Source organism: Phyllostomus hastatus, unplaced genomic scaffold (genome assembly GCF_019186645.2).
Source record: "Phyllostomus hastatus isolate PE091 unplaced genomic scaffold, TTU_PhHast_1.1 phas_contig_1, whole genome shotgun sequence".
In the NCBI taxonomy this organism is placed as follows: domain Eukaryota; kingdom Metazoa; phylum Chordata; class Mammalia; order Chiroptera; family Phyllostomidae; genus Phyllostomus; species Phyllostomus hastatus.
The window spans coordinates 15,295,384-15,313,450 of NW_025333498.1; the positions used below are offsets into that span (position 1 = coordinate 15,295,384).

The 18,067-nt window shown below is 34.0% G+C and overlaps 1 protein-coding gene across 1 annotated transcript in view; it reads right to left on the bottom strand.

The window, feature by feature from the left end:
- The window catches only part of MTX2 (metaxin 2), a 59,914-nt gene that overhangs the window by 13,959 nt on the left and 27,888 nt on the right, over window positions 1–18,067 (bottom strand). The window lies entirely within an intron of this gene.

Genomic DNA, 18,067 nt, shown 5'->3' on the forward strand with positions numbered 1-18,067 from the left:
TTCTACTTTGTTTAGAGTAACAATAATGTTATAAGCAACTTAAATATCTAACAATAAGGAACAGGAACAGGTATATCATTTATGGTAAATATGAACCATGGAATATTATGCAATTAAAAAAAATCACTCTTTTAAATAATTTTCTATGACCAAAAAAATGTCCACACTACAATACTAAGTGAAAAAATATAAAATTCTATTGATTGTATATAGACTTTTAAATGTTTTATATATATAAACTTTTCTTATATATGAAATTTTTTTATATGTAAACTTTTAAATGTCTTTAAGATGTCAGTAAACTGCCAAACCTATATGCCTTCTGACTGGTTCTCTCAACTACTTTTTATAACTCTCAAAGCTTACTCCTCCTTCTCTCTTCTATGACATCCAGGCTTGTTTTTCTCACTAAATTTACCTACCTTCTTTCTATAAAATTATTCAATTGCGGAAAGCATAGCTTACAATGGTTTTAATTACCACATACAAATTAGAAAACAAACTTTTTATCTATTTTCAAAACTGAGGGAACTACTATAAATAGCAAATGTCAGCTGAGATAAATTAATAAATAACAAGGCTATTACTTACCTTATATTAAGATTATGAATAGACCAGCCTATCCTACCCAATAAAGATTTCTCACAGGGGCTGCCTATTACAATTCCTTCCTCAGTTCTAGATTGGAAATCAGTCTTAAGATTCTTGCAAAGTAGTAAGAGTGTTCAACAGTGATTATTATCTTATACAAAGTGCTCCATTTGCTTAAAGGTATGTCAATTCTCTTCTTCAAATTTGTCTTCCCAAAACTCCAGTCCTCTAGGAATGCTCCTCTCTAAAAATAAACTCCACATGAGTCTGATTCCTTCTACTTACACCCTGATTCCTACATTGCTCTGTAACTCATGTCTGCATGTCTGATGTCACCAAGTAAAAGTAGTATCTTAGCCGAAGAATAGATTTGAATTTTTTGTAATTCTGTACCCACTCCCATCTCCCTCATTTTCCTACAGCCACCATAAAGATAGTGCACTACTTATAATAAGCATTCAGGGTTTAGTGACTGAGTAACCAAAGCTCTCAGGGTTTATCGTGGCAGAGGCTCTTAATTATCCCCCTATACATGTTGCCCCCTTCTCTACAATGAACCCATGAATTATATCTTCACGTATGGCTGCCTGAAATAAGAACTTTATTTCCCTGGCTCCCTTATAAGTTGGTGTGGCCAACGTCTAAATTCTCATCAATGGGACTTATTTGGGTAACTGCTGAAAACTTTCCTAAACAGGAAACTTTTTTCCTTCCTGTTGACTAGAATGTGCCTTTAAAGGATGAATATAGTCAAACTAAACCGTGAAGTTCAAGTTCATTGTTGGAGATGGTAGAACAACAAGAATAAAGAAGCCTAAGTATCTGACAGCCATGTTGTCACCAAACCTGTATTACCTGTGTTTATCAGGAACAAAACAAAACTAACAATTTATATTTGAATTTTTTGTCACTCAGAGACAAACTTAACCCTAACTAACTGACCAATAATTACTTTTTCTAGGTTTAAGCACCACCTCACCCAACAAAAGCTGATTCCTCTGTGTCTGTGTAAGTGTACACACAGTCCTCTATCATGTGCACTCCTGATTTACAGTGATAATAGTGCGCTTCTTGATTGACCTGTAAGAACAGACTAGGGATGTGCTTCTCCAAATTCAGGTCTGCACGCATCAAAATCATACAGAAGGCTTGTTAAAACAGTTTGCTAGGAAGAGAAGAATTAGAATAAACAAAACAGCTCTTTCAAGAAGACTGGATGAGAAGGAAGAAGAATTAGGAAGGTCAGCTCCCTTCCATTACATTTATATCTGTACTGATGGTGAAAGGCTGGGCTCAGTAAAACGCAAGTGGGGAAAAAAAAAACAATGAAAATAGGCTGAAATGACGAGAAACAGGCAGAAAAGCAGACATGCAAGATCCCTGAGAGGATAAAAAGGTGCAGGGATTCCATTACAATGGAAACGAGACACTTTTTCCATTGTAATGTAAGGGGTGGTGGGCATCAGTGATGATGCCTGCAGTATAATAAGGGGGAAGATCAAGACAATGAGGATATGTTCACATTCTGTGAGAAATGAAAGGACAAATCATCTGCTAAGAATAAGGGACTTAGCGGGAACTGAAGCCATCAGAAGAACAAAAAGAATTTGAAAGAACTGCATAATGTATCTTCTCAAGGGTCTGAATAATATTCCATTGTTAGTTAACAATCATAATACTATAAAAAATAGTAAATATGATATTGTATCTTGCTAAACTATATGTATAATGGCAACTGTACTAATCAATATTCCAAAAATGTGTATTTCACTGAAAAGATTAAGCAAAATTATAATGTTCTGTAACCAAAGCCATACCTCCAATTCTATGAATTTTTTACCCCTTTACTGTAAATAACTGACTTAATTTCATCCAATAAAACAACACTAAACTTACCATATACTTCAATTGATGGCATAACTCTGATTAGCCAAAGATTATCTTTACAGTATTTATTATAATTACTTTTCATCCCTGACTCAAAAGAAATTTTCTGAATTAACCTGTACTTCACCAAGAAGTCTGATGTCACAAACACAGTACTTTCATCCAAACTTTAACAATGCAAAACAAAACATTAAAGAATATAAAAAGAATATAAAAAGTCTAAAACCAAACCAGGCTTTGATTCAAACAGTATTTTCCCTTTCTCTTATAGGATGGAAGCAAATCCCCAAAAGTTGCCAAAGTAGACAATATTTTCACCTTTCATTTTCATTTTAGATCTCTTATCAGTACCCCAAATACTCCAAATGAAACAGGCATAATATAACAACCTAAAACACATTTTACTTTCATTTCAGAAATTGTAAGCTGCATGAATTTATTCTTAGGTAAATACAAAGGAAAATGTAGTTTTACAATAATTATAATAATAAAACTGAGGATGACTCACGAAGTCCTATTCCTTAGTTGGATATTTTATTCCAAACTAATTCAAGTGACAGGCAATATAAAATATTTAAATCAGAAACTTAGTACATTCTATCAGAATAATAATCTATAAACTGTATTGTCCAAATGATAGCCCCTAGTCATCTGTGGCTATTAACTTAAATATAAATGAATTAAAGTTGCATAAAATTGAAATTCAGTTCCCCAGTCATACTAGCCACATTTCAACTGCTCAAAATCACATGTGGCTAGTGGATACCCTATTTATTGGACAGCACAAATAACAGAACATTTACATCATTGCAGAAAGTTCTATTGGACAGAGTGTGCCTGTAACAATGGTAAATTAGTGCACAAAAGACATCTTAGCAAGAAAGGCGGGCATCATCTCAAAGTGATTAGACTAAATATTATTCAAAACAACCTGCATTAACAGTACAGTGTCCACAAACCCTGCAAGTGATCAATCAACTTCTGTTAACAATGACACATTACACACTGTAACATTTTCAGTTTCAGAAATATAGGATTTACTCATTTGCTGAGCAACTCCAACTGCTAAAATGGTCAGCAAAAGCTAAGATTTAAAGAATGAATCAATTAAAACTACATCCTATATATTCATTCTTTGAATGTAAATTTACTGAATACCTAAGCACATGGCATGGTAGGTAATTCTTTTAAACACACACATATGCACACACAGAACATAATACCCAGTACCTGACTTCTAAGACTCTGAAATTTAATAAGCTTGATGTTTAAACACATTAAATAAATTAATCAAATTCTTAACATTAAAAAAATCACTGAAGAGGTAGGGTGTCAATTTTTTTTATTTTCTAAAAAAATAAATAAGTAAAGGGAAAAAAGTAACACCAGATCATTGATAACTGATTAAATATGATGGATCTGCCCCGGCTGATGTGGCTAAGTGGATTAAGCACCGGACTATGAACCAAGGGGTTGCAGGTTCAATTCCCAGTCGGAGCATGTGCCTGGGTTACGGGCTGGGTCCCCAGTGTGGGGTGTGCGGGAGGCAACCACACACTGATGTTTCTCTCCCTCTCTTTCTCCTTTCCTCCCCTCTCTGTAAAAATAAATAAATAAACTTAAAAATAAATAAATAAATATGAAGGATCAAACTTACACGTTTATCTCTGCAATCCTTCAAAAAAAAAACAGGTGAAGAAAGAGAAAACGTATAAACCAAGAAAGACACAAAAAATGGGAGAGGAACCAAAGCAGACCAGAGATATCAATCCATTTTTGTAAGATGGGAAGCAGCCACAGCAAGGCAGAGGACCACTGATAACTACGAACATACAGAGGAGAAAATCAGTTAATTTTGCATCATAGCAATAAGATTTGAAAACTGAAGAAATCAAGGACCACAGACAGCAGACATGAGGGAAAGAAATAAAAATAGGAGGATTGGATGAAAGTCTATATAAGCCTGAGATAACTCACTAGCCCACCCCCAATCTGGTAGGAGACAGAGAGGTTCAGTCTCTAGAATAAACCAATCAGAGAGACTTCTGACTTCAGACCCAAGCACAGCAGAGTGGGGAGAAGCAGGAGAAGGTGTCACACTGGAAAGAAGGTTAAATGAAAGTAAGTATACACTGACTTAAGAGATCCACAGCATCCCTGATGGTCAAGTCAAGGCCTTTCTGAATTTCTCTGTAGAAAATACCTACAAATATTGATGGTAGAGGTGGGGTAGGATTGGATAGTGGTCAAGAAAAATGGCAGCTCACTGTGCAATCAGTCTACAGGGAAGCCCACATGTCAAAAAGCCCCTCATCTCCCCATCAGCTTCGTAGTGCCTCACTCTTAAATATAAATTATTAGCAGAGATCAATAGATGTTTGAGAGAAGCCTCAAACATAGAGAGCCAAAATAAACCACAAAAAAAAAGGAATTGAGAGGAAACAGAAAATGCAGAGTACAGAAGATGTAAAAGAAAAATATTGGCTAATATTTATTGAGCACTAACTACATGCCAGGTACTTGCATTAGAGCTTTACCCTATGAGGTAGGTATAACAAATATCTTCATTTTAAGATAAGAAAATGGGTACAGAAATTAAGGAATCTGATCAAGGCACATATGAAGACAGGGAGGGAGGGAGGAAAGAGAGAACAAAAAAAGCAGCAGCAAAGCACACAAAGAACTGAGCAAATAGGTGACACAATGACTTAACAGCATCTCTAAAAGCTAGAATGATAACACAAGGCCTTCAAAATTCTAAGGAAAAATACTGTCAACCTAAAATTCTACATGTGGCCAACGTACCAGTCAAGTGTGGAGAAAGAATAAAAATATTATCATACAAGCAAAGTCTTTAAATTTTTATTTTCCATATACCCTTTCTCAGGAGGCAGGCTAATGAAGGATATGCTGCACAAAATAAAAATAACAAATCAAGAAGAAAAGGACATGGGACAGGCCCAGAAAATAGGGGTTACAATCTAAAATAAAAGCAAAAAGAGCCCTGGCAGGGTGGCTCAATTTGTTAGAGTGTCATCCCCATATGCCAATGTTGTGGATTCAATCCAGGTCAGGACACCTATAAGAATCAACCAATGAATACATGAATGGGCGGAACAAATCAGTGTGTGTGTGTGTGGCAAATCAATAAATAAAAATTAAAAGAAAAAAAGCAAAAAGAGTTCCCTGGGTAATGATGAATAGCAATCATAAGACGACAGCTCATGCCCTGGCTGGTGTAGCTCAGTGGATTGAGCGCGGGCTGCAAACCAAAGTGTCGCAGGTTTGATTCCCAGTCAGGGCACATGCCTGGGTTGCAGGCCATGGCCCCCAGCAACCGCATATTGATGTTTCTCTCTCTCTCTTTCTCCCTCCCTTCCCTCTCTAAAAATAAATAAATAAAATATTTTTTAAAAAAGAAGAAGACAGCTCTGAAGCCAGATAAGAAAGGAACTGCTCCAATTAAAGTAGTGACCAAAGGTTTCAAATGTAGTATTTCCAAGAGAAAGAGCAGGAGAGAAAGGACCTGATATGTGTGACCTTTGTAAGGGGGAGTTTTACAGTTCAAAGAGTTCAAGGGAGAAAACTACCCAAATGAATTAAATAAAGCAATTATTTACCCAAGGGGGTAAAATCATACAGAAAGAATATATTCATAGTATACTGAATACTGAATATTTTAAAATGAAATAATAACACAAGCATCTTACCTAGAATACAGAGGTAAATACCTGGAAAAATAACACAGCTGAAAAGATTGTAAACTGGTTGTCTCTGGGTATCAGCACTGAGGTGGGGTAAAGGTCGAATACTAGGCTGGTTTTTTGAGGATAAGCCTCTTATACCATGGTGGGAAGGTAAATCGATCCAACCACTCTGAAACTGTTTGGTAATATCTATTACTAAGCATAGCCTACCCTATCAACCAACAATTCCACTCCCCTTTATACTTATATACCAAAAAGAAATAGGGCATATAACCACTACCACACATGTACAGGAATGTTCATATCAGCTTAATCCATAATAATCAAATATTTGGGAACACCTCAATGTCCATTAAATGAGTAGCAAACTGACTCTAAAATTCCTAACACCAAGACAAAAAGGATATAAAATGTCACCAATTGCTATTATGAGAAAGGAAAAAGTAAACATAAAAGGACTACACATTTTGACTCTAACTTCTTTAGAAATAACATTCATTGAGAACTTTTAAATCAGAAAAAATTCTAGAACAGTCCCAGCAGATGACACCTGCAATACTCCATGAAGATTCTAAACTCTATTTTTCAGTAATCATTTCTGAATCACATCTTCTGAAAACTATGGCTCAGTTTTTTCATAAAAACTGGTTTTGAAAAATAAATATTTTATTTATATATAATTAAAATAAGGCTGTAAATCTAAAGTAACAAGAATAATCTGTTCAACCCTAACAAATATCTTAAATCTTAGATTCAAAAGTTGTTATTGTAGGTAACAATGCCACCGCCTTCATTAGATTATAAAACTAGCAGCTTATATGTTGTAAGAAACCTTTCAAACGTTGACGCTGACAGAATATCAAGAATATAGACAGGGATCCTATTACACAATCCTTCAGTAACATGGTACAAAGCTTCCTCCTGCTTCTCATATCAGATTCCTCTGTCTTCTGAAGCTAGCTTTACTGTTAAAATTCCTATTTATGTGCATGGTACATCACTGGCAGATAATGATTATTAGCTCAATGAACAAATAAACAAAATGAAAACTTGAACAATACATCAAATCACAAAATAAACAAAGAGTAGAGAACTCTAAAACTCAGTAAATCACCCTGGCTGGTGTGGCTCAGTGGATTGAGCACCAGCCTGCAAACCAAAGGGTTGTTGGTTCGATTCCCGGTTAGGGCACATGCCTTAGTTGCAGGCCAGGTCCCCAGTACGGTACACACAAGAAGCAACCATGCACTGATGTTTCTCTCCCTCTCTTACTACCTTCCCCTCCCTCTAAAAATAAGTAAATAAAATCTTTAAAAAAAAAGAAATATAAAGCAGTATGAGGGTATTGCTATTATGAGGGTATTCCTATTACATGTAGAGTGGTCAGATAAGGGCTTACCAGTAAGGCCACATTTAAGCATAAAACTGAAGAAAGGGAGCAAGCCATGTAGTTATCTAAGAGAAGAGCTGTTCAAGTTCAAAGATGTGAAGCAATCTCGTGCTTAAACTGGCATATGCGAAGAATAGCTTGAAGTCCAGTGTGACAACCGTGAAATAAGGAAGTGAGTGGTAAGAGGTGAGATCAGAGAGACAACCAGATCATGTAGGACTTACAGATAAATTTTAAGAACTCTGGCTTTTACTTTGAATAAGATGAACAATCACTAGAAGGGGCTGAGCTGAGGGCTGCTGGAATCTGACTTACATTAAAGGATTACAAACAGCTAACAGAAATTAGACTGCAGAGAGTAGAAGGGTGGAAAAAAGAACTAGTTAGGAGTGTTTTGCAATAATCTAGGCAAGAAGTGATAGGTAAGGCCAGGACCAAAGTGGGAATGATGGAGGTGGTAAGAAGTCAGATTCTGGCTGTATTTTCAAGGTAGGGCCAAAAGGATTTGATGATAACTGGATGTGGATACAGGAAAGAGAGAGGACTCCAATGATGACTCAAAGTTTGACATAAACAAGCAGAATGTCGGAACAGCCATTTACCAAAAATGGGATGAGCAGGCTTTGGTGGGAATAGGGGGACTCAGGAGTCTTTAGATGCTCTCCTCCAGTTATGACTTCTCTATTAAGAGTTATGACAGGAAATGACAACTCTGCTCTCTTTTCAAAGGCCTAGAGTTGCTAATGTACAACTATATTCTTTGAAACCAGACAAGTAAGTTCTATCCAAACATTGGGCGGCCTAATCTTAAAGGCCACCATATCTCTTTTGTGGACACAAGAGACAGAAATACATACAGATCAATATTATCTTTGTCAACACTTTCCTGCAGGTCTGTAATGTCAAGGTGTTAAGAAACTACTAGAGCTACAGATAAAACACAGAATAAAAACACAAGGATAGTTTTTATCTTTGGTCATTTCTGTCCCCTGCATCTACAGACCACCAAGTGAAAAGTCGGTTTAACTACCTAGTTAAAACAGAAGCTTTAGGAAGCTAAAAAAGCCATCTGATTAAAGCAAAAATCTCCTGAAAATTTACTGAGAAGTGACTGACACATGAAAAAGCCACTGTCGGCACGAGTCCTTTAAAATCTCAGCAAATATGGCTCAATCTTTAGGAGATTAAAGTTATACATAATCATGTAGGTCTCATAATTAATATAAGTAGGAAGGTAGAATAGCATTAATGAGCAAATCAAACAAAAACATCTCAAGTATTAGGCATATCTAGTTTCTTCAAGTCTTTATTCATGCAGAAATATGCTAATAATATTCCAGAAAGAAATCTGGGGATGAGTGAAATTAAATTTTTTTTAAATATTGCAGTGCTTATCTTTTTTTTTAAAGATTTTATTTATTTATTTTTAGGGAGGGAGGGAAGAGAGAGAGAGAGAGAGAGAGAGAGAGAGAGAGAGAGAGAGAGAGAGGGAGAGAGAGAAACATCAATGTGTGGTTGCTGGGGGTTATGGCCTACAATCCAGGAATGTACCCTAGCTGGGAATCGAACCTGGGACACTTTGGTTCCCAGCCTGCGCTCAATCCACTGAGCTACGCCAGCCAGGGCTGAGTGAAATTAAATTTAAAGTCAAAAACTCATTCACTTTTTTTTTACCGAAAACAAATATGATAGCAAGGAAATAGAATCTACAATATTAAAACATTCAAATATCAAATATCCTTTGTTTCAATTAATTGCATTATATTTTTTAAAGGTAACTAAAACACTCAGCTCAGAAAATGGTAAAAAGGGCTCAACCCCAGTTGAATGGAAACAGCGTGCCCTTGTCCCTACATTTGTACAGGGAGGATGCTGCCTCACTGAGACGCTATCCTTACCATCATTTCGAGCAACCGACTTTCTGTTGCTGACTCATAATCCACACCACTCTTACAACTGGACAGACCATTAGCACATTCCCACTCCTTAATTGTCACTGGTTAAGTGCCTTAGCAGAACTTAATGGATCCTAACAGAATATAGATTTAAGAAGCAAGTTGTTTAAATGGAAGACTAGAGTATCTTTTGAAAAATGGGAGTCCTCTGCATGTCTTGAGAGTTAGTATAGAACAGAATGGAGTTAGTAGAGCAGAAGCCTCCCAGTGAGATCTCTCTGAGTGGAATCTTGGTGACTGACTGTGTTAGCTTGAGAAAGTTCCTTTTCTTTATAAGCTTTCTGACTTCTAAAATGAAAACAATTTATTAAGCAGATTGAGGTGCTATATGTAAAATACTATTTATAATGAAAATAACAACAATTATACACTAAGATAAATATCTCTAAATAGATATTAAAAGGATATAATCAAAAGCACTTTTTATGAGAATAAAAAGTAAATATACATCTGTTTTCAATATGTACCTCATGATATAAAATATTTTCTAACAAGGTAAAACAAGTGAATAAAAATACTGACATAAACTTTTACTTTATGAGTAATTTCTCAAAGTAATACACGCTGATGAGACTGATAAATGAACTGATATAAGGCCTCCACCTCCAGAAGGCAACCTCCATTAACACATACTGACTGACCGTGTCTATCTTGTCCACTACTTTATCCTTGGCATAGAATAGATTTTCAATAAACATTGGCTTAATAAATAAGATATTGATATTCATAATAACAAATACAAAGATAAGTTAATATAAAACTAGTAACCTACAAGAAAGTTCATTGCTTTAGAAAATGAGGTGTAACTCCTATTAAGTTCAGAGGTGTTTTTAAAAGTCAATGAAATTACAAATATCAATAAGCAGATAATGTTTTAGAAAACCATAACAGGAATTCAACTTAAAAAAATAGCTGTGCAGAAATCATAAGAAACTACAATTCAACAAGCATAAATAAGCTTTAAATAGAGCAAATATGTTATCAAAAACATGAAATGCCATTGACAACACTGACTAAAACAGATCACATCAGAGGACCTTCCTTAATACAACTCTCACCTGAAAACTACTCCTGGAATATCTGACTCAGTTTTAGAAACATCAACATCTGACAGCTGTAGGAAAAAAATCAAATTCAGAAAGAAAGCAACAAAAACAATAACCAGAACAGGAAAAGACACAAGCTTTCCCTGTTAGAATAAATATAAATAAAAGTAAGTTGTAGAGTCAAAATTAAGCAAAAGAGTTATAAAATAGGCAAAAGAACAGAAAGAATAATTATTGTAACCCAAGAATCTAGTGCAATACCAGTTGCCTGGCTAGTAGTGCTCAATGAACAATTTGGGAGTAAAAAAAGAAACCACTTTTTTTCTGAGGTCCTATGATGAATGTCTTAACGTTTTGTTATTTACAGATAAATATTCCCAAAAGAGAAAAATAACAATAACAGAAAAAACCCACAATTTAAAATTCTTAGGATAAGCTAAAGAGTAAATGGGAAGGATATAAAATGTATTCCTTTCATTTTAATAAAATCATGGTAACTCAGCATTGAATCATTTACCAAAGAGCAGTAGCAATGATCTTCTTTCTTTTTCTTTATTCCAAAAACAAAATAAACATCAGTTTTACAAGTAAAATATATAACAATATTCCTTAATTGTACTTAAACAAGAAAGTCATATTGCTTCCCAATAAAGATATAAAAATAATACAAAATTTTAAAGAACTGTCTTTAATAAATCTTCAAAAAATTGGGTGCTTTATACTAATTAACACTGTAGAATTTAAGGAATTATAAACAAAGCTTCTAAAATGTACGTAAATCACATTAATAAAGCTATCCAAATTCTAGATAGTGAACAATCAATCTATTTTCATAGATAGTGAACAATCAATCCATTTTCAGTCCAACTAGGTAAATCTATCTTTAGACGGCAGACCTTAGGTTTTTTCGTTAGGACAAAGCTTCTATTCTTTTCATAATTAAATCTGAAATATTTTATATAAAGATCCATCAAGGACTATTCTAAAGCATGCAATGCCATTTTGAGGACACAAAATGAAAATGGTTCTGAATTTTAACTCATATCTTGTTTTACTAGGACACAAAGGAAAAGCTGTGATGACAACTGAAGAATTATTTTCCACCTTACTGAAGAGGCATGTTTTAAAATTAAAACCCATGAACAAATCTATCTACAAAATAATTCATTTTTATATCAAACAGCTGCAGACCCTGTAATTGAAATAATGTATCTAAGGTTACAAATTAAAAGTGTTAGGTATCATTCTTGAAGTGACAAATTAAGTACCTAATCCAGTTAAAGTAATAGCCATATTTGTAGTTTAACATAAATTAAGACCTTAATTATATTTGTGACTATTTTAAACAAAATAACAAACTCCTTTGTACCTGGGAATGTAATTTATAGCAAAGCCAGGTTCATTTTCCAAACCAATCTATTTCACACAGCAGAAGTACTGTGGTATAATGGTATAATGTAATTCTTGTTGTAGAATGTTGAAAGAGTAGATTCACTAAAAGCACAGAAGAGGTTTGAAGATAAATGAAGATGCTATTCATTCAAGGGTAATTTCATCTTAGAACTATATGAAAGATGTTTCACTCACACGGGGTAGTGTACGGCCTCAAATTTAAGTGTATTTTCAGCTCAAATACAATGCTGCTAGATCAATTATGTTGATACTGTATATCTAATAATGAAGAATTCTAGCCTTTTTCTGTTGAAAAAACAGACTGTCATTTTTTTTCATCCTAACTGCTTTATTGCTCCATTTAACAACAGATTTTAAAATCCTTCTTGATATTTACTTTTCAAGCAGAAAAGTATGCAATTGATATTCTATGGTAGCTTGCAAACTCTCAGAACTACAAGAACATGAATTTTTGCTAAGTTAAATAGATATTTATATTAGCAAACCATCACCCTGTATAACCAATTTCCATTATTTCACTAATTACTAAAAATAACAACTCTAACAGCCACCTAATTCTCTTTTGAATATTCTTCATTTTCACAAATCCAGTAAAACTAATTTAAATATTTTCTATAACCATACCATTTATGTGTTGGCAGATTAGTATTAATAATGAGCATTCTTTTACTCTGCTAAATTATTTGCAATTTAAGTTTTATATATTTAAATCATCCCACATATTTATTATAAGCATACATCACAAAAATGCTTTTATAGTTCTGGTATATAAAAGGTGATGAGGACAAGATATTCAATCTAAAAAAGATTAAACTCAGTGATATCAAGGAAACATCTGCAGCCTCCATTTTGCTCTTTAGAACACTGAAAAGGATTTTACAAACCCCCTTATGTAATAAATACTCACTAAATGCTCCCTACCCCTTAGTTTTCCTGTCCTTCTCCTAATCCTGAAAGTGAATAGAGCCTCATTTTGCAGAGCATAAACAAAGTGGGAGGGATGAACAAATGTTAAGAAACTAAAATTTTACACTTCATGAAATTTTTAAAAAGATATCAATTTTACAATGCTTTCCATAAAATAGTGTTCTATTAATAATTCTATATTAAAATAGATCCACTGGTATCACCCTACTTGTATTTATATTAGGTTTAAATTAAACTGAGACAAAAAAATGCATACAACCATAAACAACTTGTTTAAAGCAAAAAGGTATCCAACCAAATTGAAAATTCAAAATCATTCCCTCCAAAATTTTGTAGGTAAGCTGTCCACTGTGGCCATCTGCCATATGGCATTTTCACAATCACAGATGTTTCTCCAATGCAACCACCACCATGTAGTCAGGACAAATACTCCTCCCTCTGTTCTTCACCTATCAGTACACTAAGATATCACCATTTAGCCACTAATTAATACATCCACCTAAAAAGCATCATTTGCTAAAAGGAAAAAGCAAGGGTCAGCTAAGTATCAGCAGATCTGACATGTTAGTGTTCATGGCCCAGCATTAATGGAGCCTATAAAAATGCTGACTTTTTGTAATGATACAACACACTCGATAGTAAGAATAGTGTTCTTGTTTTCGGTTGTCTTCCCTTTCATTTTTAGACATAAAGGATTCACAAAGGGAAGGGGAAAATGAGATTATAAAATGAAATAGGATTATTTTCCTTAATCTGAGCTTAACTATTTTTCTTGCTTGAAGTAAAAACTGAGGAAGGAAAAACTAAGATTACTCTTTCATGCAACATTCTCATAATAATCATCAGCATGAAACAAATTCAAACTTTTACAATAAAGACATTAAGCCCTGGCTGGGTTGAGTGCTGGCCTACAAACCAAAGGGTCTCTAGTTCAACTCCCAGTCAGGGCATATGCCTGGGTTGTGGGCCAGGTTCCCCAGTTGGGGGCACACAAAAGGCAACTACACATCAATGTTTTTCTCTCGCTCTTTCTCCCTCCATTCCCTTCTCTCTAAAAATAAATAAATATTTTTAAAAGACATTAAAAATATACATGTATATATATCTTTAAAGTCAAAATAGGCACTAATTCAGCATTTAACATCATCTTATGCTTCTACTGCTTTTACTTTCTTCAAAAGAATTTTTCATTTATTACCAAACTTGAACTTCACAGTAACTCATAAGATAGGTAAGACTGCATTTATCCACATTTCAAAGATCCAAAAACTGAGGCATATTTATCTTTCATATCTTAATGTAATCTATAAATTGTAAGATATAATTGCTAGGAAATGTCAGAAATAATTTTTTAATTAAATACTTTTTTTGGATAAAAATTCAAAGATCTGTATCAAAGGACTGAACTGATATGCAGCAAAGTGTCATGAGTGTAGATTTTCAACTCAGCCTCTTTGGGTCTGCATTCTAGCTGTCCCAGTGCTACTTATATAACTTTGAGCCAACTGCTTAACCTCTCTGCCTCAGCTTCCTAATCTGTAAAATGGGAATAATAATACTACCTACTGGATAGTGTTGCTGTGTGAAGGTTAGCTATGATACCTAAAGTACATATAACAAGACCTGGCACACAGAGTTAAGTGCTATTTATATTCTAGCTACATTATTATTATTGTTCTTACTAACATGATCTGCATAATGGGAATTATAATAGCACCTACCTCATACAGTTGTTATAAGGATTACATGAGTTAATAAGAATTAAGTGCTCAGCACAGTGATGAGCAAATGGTAGGCACTCACCAATACTGTCATCTGTTTATCTCCACAATTTCTGGGCTCTATGGCCTTGAGTAGAACTTTTCTGAGCTTCAGTTTCCACATCTTTAAAATGAGGTTACCATACTGCAGTGTTAGGCTAAGGACTAAATGAGATACTTTACATAAAAGCTCTTAGTAGAGTGCCTTTCTCCATAAAAGCATTCAATAAATATTCAATTTTAAAACAAATCTTATTCAGTATTATTAGAATGATATTTTGTTTGATTTAAAGCATTCAATATTAACATTTTTAGGGTATGGAATGAAAGCATGATTACAAAAATTACTAATGCTCACACGAATTCAAATGTGTCCTAGCATTTATTTCAATTACTTCAGTGTTTTTAAGCATTATAAAACCTGCATGCTTCCCACTCCTTCTGCTGACACTGATTACGTGTACTTCTGTCAAAGAATCAGGAGAGAAGTAAATAATAACCAACATGCAGTGCATTTTTACAATATGCCAGATGCTTTTTCTAAGAGCTTTATATACATTAACACATTCACGACGTCCTCAGAACACCCAAGAGGACGGCTTCTATTATGTCTCCATCATCTATTACATCTAACACATGAGAAAACTTAAAACAAAGTACTGTTTAAGGTTTGCTGTATTTAGAGAAGAAACTAACTGCCCATTTCATTTGTGGAATCTACTATAAAAGATAGTATTTGAAGAAAGTCAAATAAAACTTTTTTTGCAAAAAACTTGTAGAGCTCATGTGTTTGTTCATACTGTATTTCTAGACATATGTTATCAATACAAGAGCCACCAGCTATATGTAGCTATTGAGCACTTGAATAGCACAAATTGCAATGCATTGTAAGTATAAAATACACATCAGATTTTGAACTTAATATAAAAAATGTAAAACATCCCATTAATAAATTTTGTATTGAATACATGTAAAAATGATACATGTGTAATATCTGGATATACTGTGTTAAATAAAATATGTTATTAAAATTAATTGCACCTGTTTCTTTTTACTTTTATTAATGGAGCTACTATAAAATTTTCAACTATCTGGATGATGCAGAAGGCCACAGCTAACGGCAACTAGTGATTGGCAGTTTCATCACAACAATTTACCCACTTGTGCATCATGTCTCCTGCAGAGTTTTTTGGCAAAACATCAAATCACCCAGGGGAGTCAGCTCCCCTACAGCCCAGATTTGTCACTTTGTGACTACTGACTTTTCCCAAAACTAAAATCATCTTTGAGAGGGAAGGGATTTCAGACCATCAGTAAGATTCAGGAAAATACAATGGGGCAGCTGATGGCGATTGGGAGAACTGTGTGAGGTGCCAAGGTGCCTACTTTGAAGGGGACTGAGGCATCATTGTCCTATGTACAATGTTTCTTGTACCTTGTATCTTCTTCAATAAATGTCTCTATTTGTCATACTACATGGCTGGACACCTGGGGTCTGGACAGATCCTGTGTGTATATCTAGTTAGCTGTATGTGCATGTGTGTATATATACATATACAGGTATACCCACACACACAGAATATATTATGAAAATCAGAGGAACACATGCTATACTAATACTTCATTATATTCAACACACAAGATTATTTTACCAGGCAAACACTTGAGGCAATACCAGTACTTTGTGGATGAAGAAAGGAAAGCAAATCTAAAGAGGAAATATAGCCATGAGAAAAATATTTATTTTCTTTTAAACTGAAATCATAAAGGCCCCTTTAATCAAAAAAGATCTAACCACTTAGTTTCAGGGGTATAATAAATGCCAAGTCTATGTGGTAAGCAAAATTTAAATTTCCTGATGGCTTAACTAGCAGACTATTAAAATATGTGATGTTTGATATCTGGTATCTTCTAGAAAATATCCAGTTTATGGATACCTGTCACATTGTTTTGATCAATTTTATACATTTAACTGATTCTTCTAAACAGATACTGGTCCACTATATAGATGAAAATTGTTCCATAAAGTTTACATCAGATATCTGGAAAAGTCACATTTATAGTCATGGCTACTATCAGCTGTCAAGCCAAAGAATATTGAGAAAAACCAAGAATTTTTAATATATGCTGGTTAATTTATCATCTAAGTGACATATGTAGGATAACAAAAAATTGAAAATGGTTATGCAAAATTCTGCATTTTAAAAGGTTCTTTTTTTTTCTGGTTTTATTTTTAATTGCAACTATGATTTGAGAAGCCATGGTGAGAAAGTAAATTAACAGGAACCATAAAAATAGAATTGCTAAATAGAGTACAAAGATATCTTTTTCCCTTCTGCAGATTATTTAAAGCATTAATTTTTTATCAATAATATACAAATATTTTAGTTTGTAATAAAAAATAGTTAAACCATCTATTCCAGGATTTTTCAACATTGACTCTATTTACATTTGGGGCTAGATAATTCTTAATTTGGAGAGACTGTCCTATGCATTGTAAGTTGTTTAACAACACCCCTGGCCTCTACCCAGGAGATGCCAATAGCATCCTCCCCAACAACTGTGACAACCAAAAATGTCCAAACATGGTCAAATGTCCTCTGTGAGGCAGAAATCTCCCTTTAAGAACCACTGGTCTATTACTACCCAAGATACCTTCCTACTTTGTGAAAATTACTTCAGTGTTTCCTAAACTACTATTTAGTTTTAAGAGCTCTTCATAGGGGATTCCCATACAGCTTCAGCAGAGATCAGTAAACTTACTGAAACCATATGCAGAATAGTCTGGATATGTTTTTATTTGCATGTGTGCACTGGAATGTGTTTCATCAGATCCTGAAAGAGTTATCCCAGAATAGGCGATTAAAAAAGGGTTAAGAATTAGTGCTGCAACTGAAATGTTCACTGTGCCCTGAGCTACCTTTTCAAAGCTAGAAAGATTTAAAATACTAGTTTATACACTGCAAACAATTTATCGGTGCTATCAATTACCGGGCAAGACTGCTCTTACCACACTTATAAACCCTTCATTCAACACTTACTGACTACATTATATATTCTAGGCACTACATCACTAGTATTTGAAAGCTAAACTTAAATTCCAGCTCCCTCACCAAAAATAAATAAATAAATAAATAAATGTTTTAAACTGAATAATATAAAATCCATATTTATTTCCTATAACCAACTAAAATTTCTGCTTCTCAAAAGCTGACATATGAAAATACACTAGTTATAATACTAGTGCCTAATGATAAAATAAAGGTAAATAAACTGAATAAATATAATTTATATTATTGGTAAAAAGATATAAATCTTCTAAAAAAAACCTTAAAGATACTCAGACTCAAATGAATAAATTATTGTCCAACACATTTCTTTCCACCTCTCT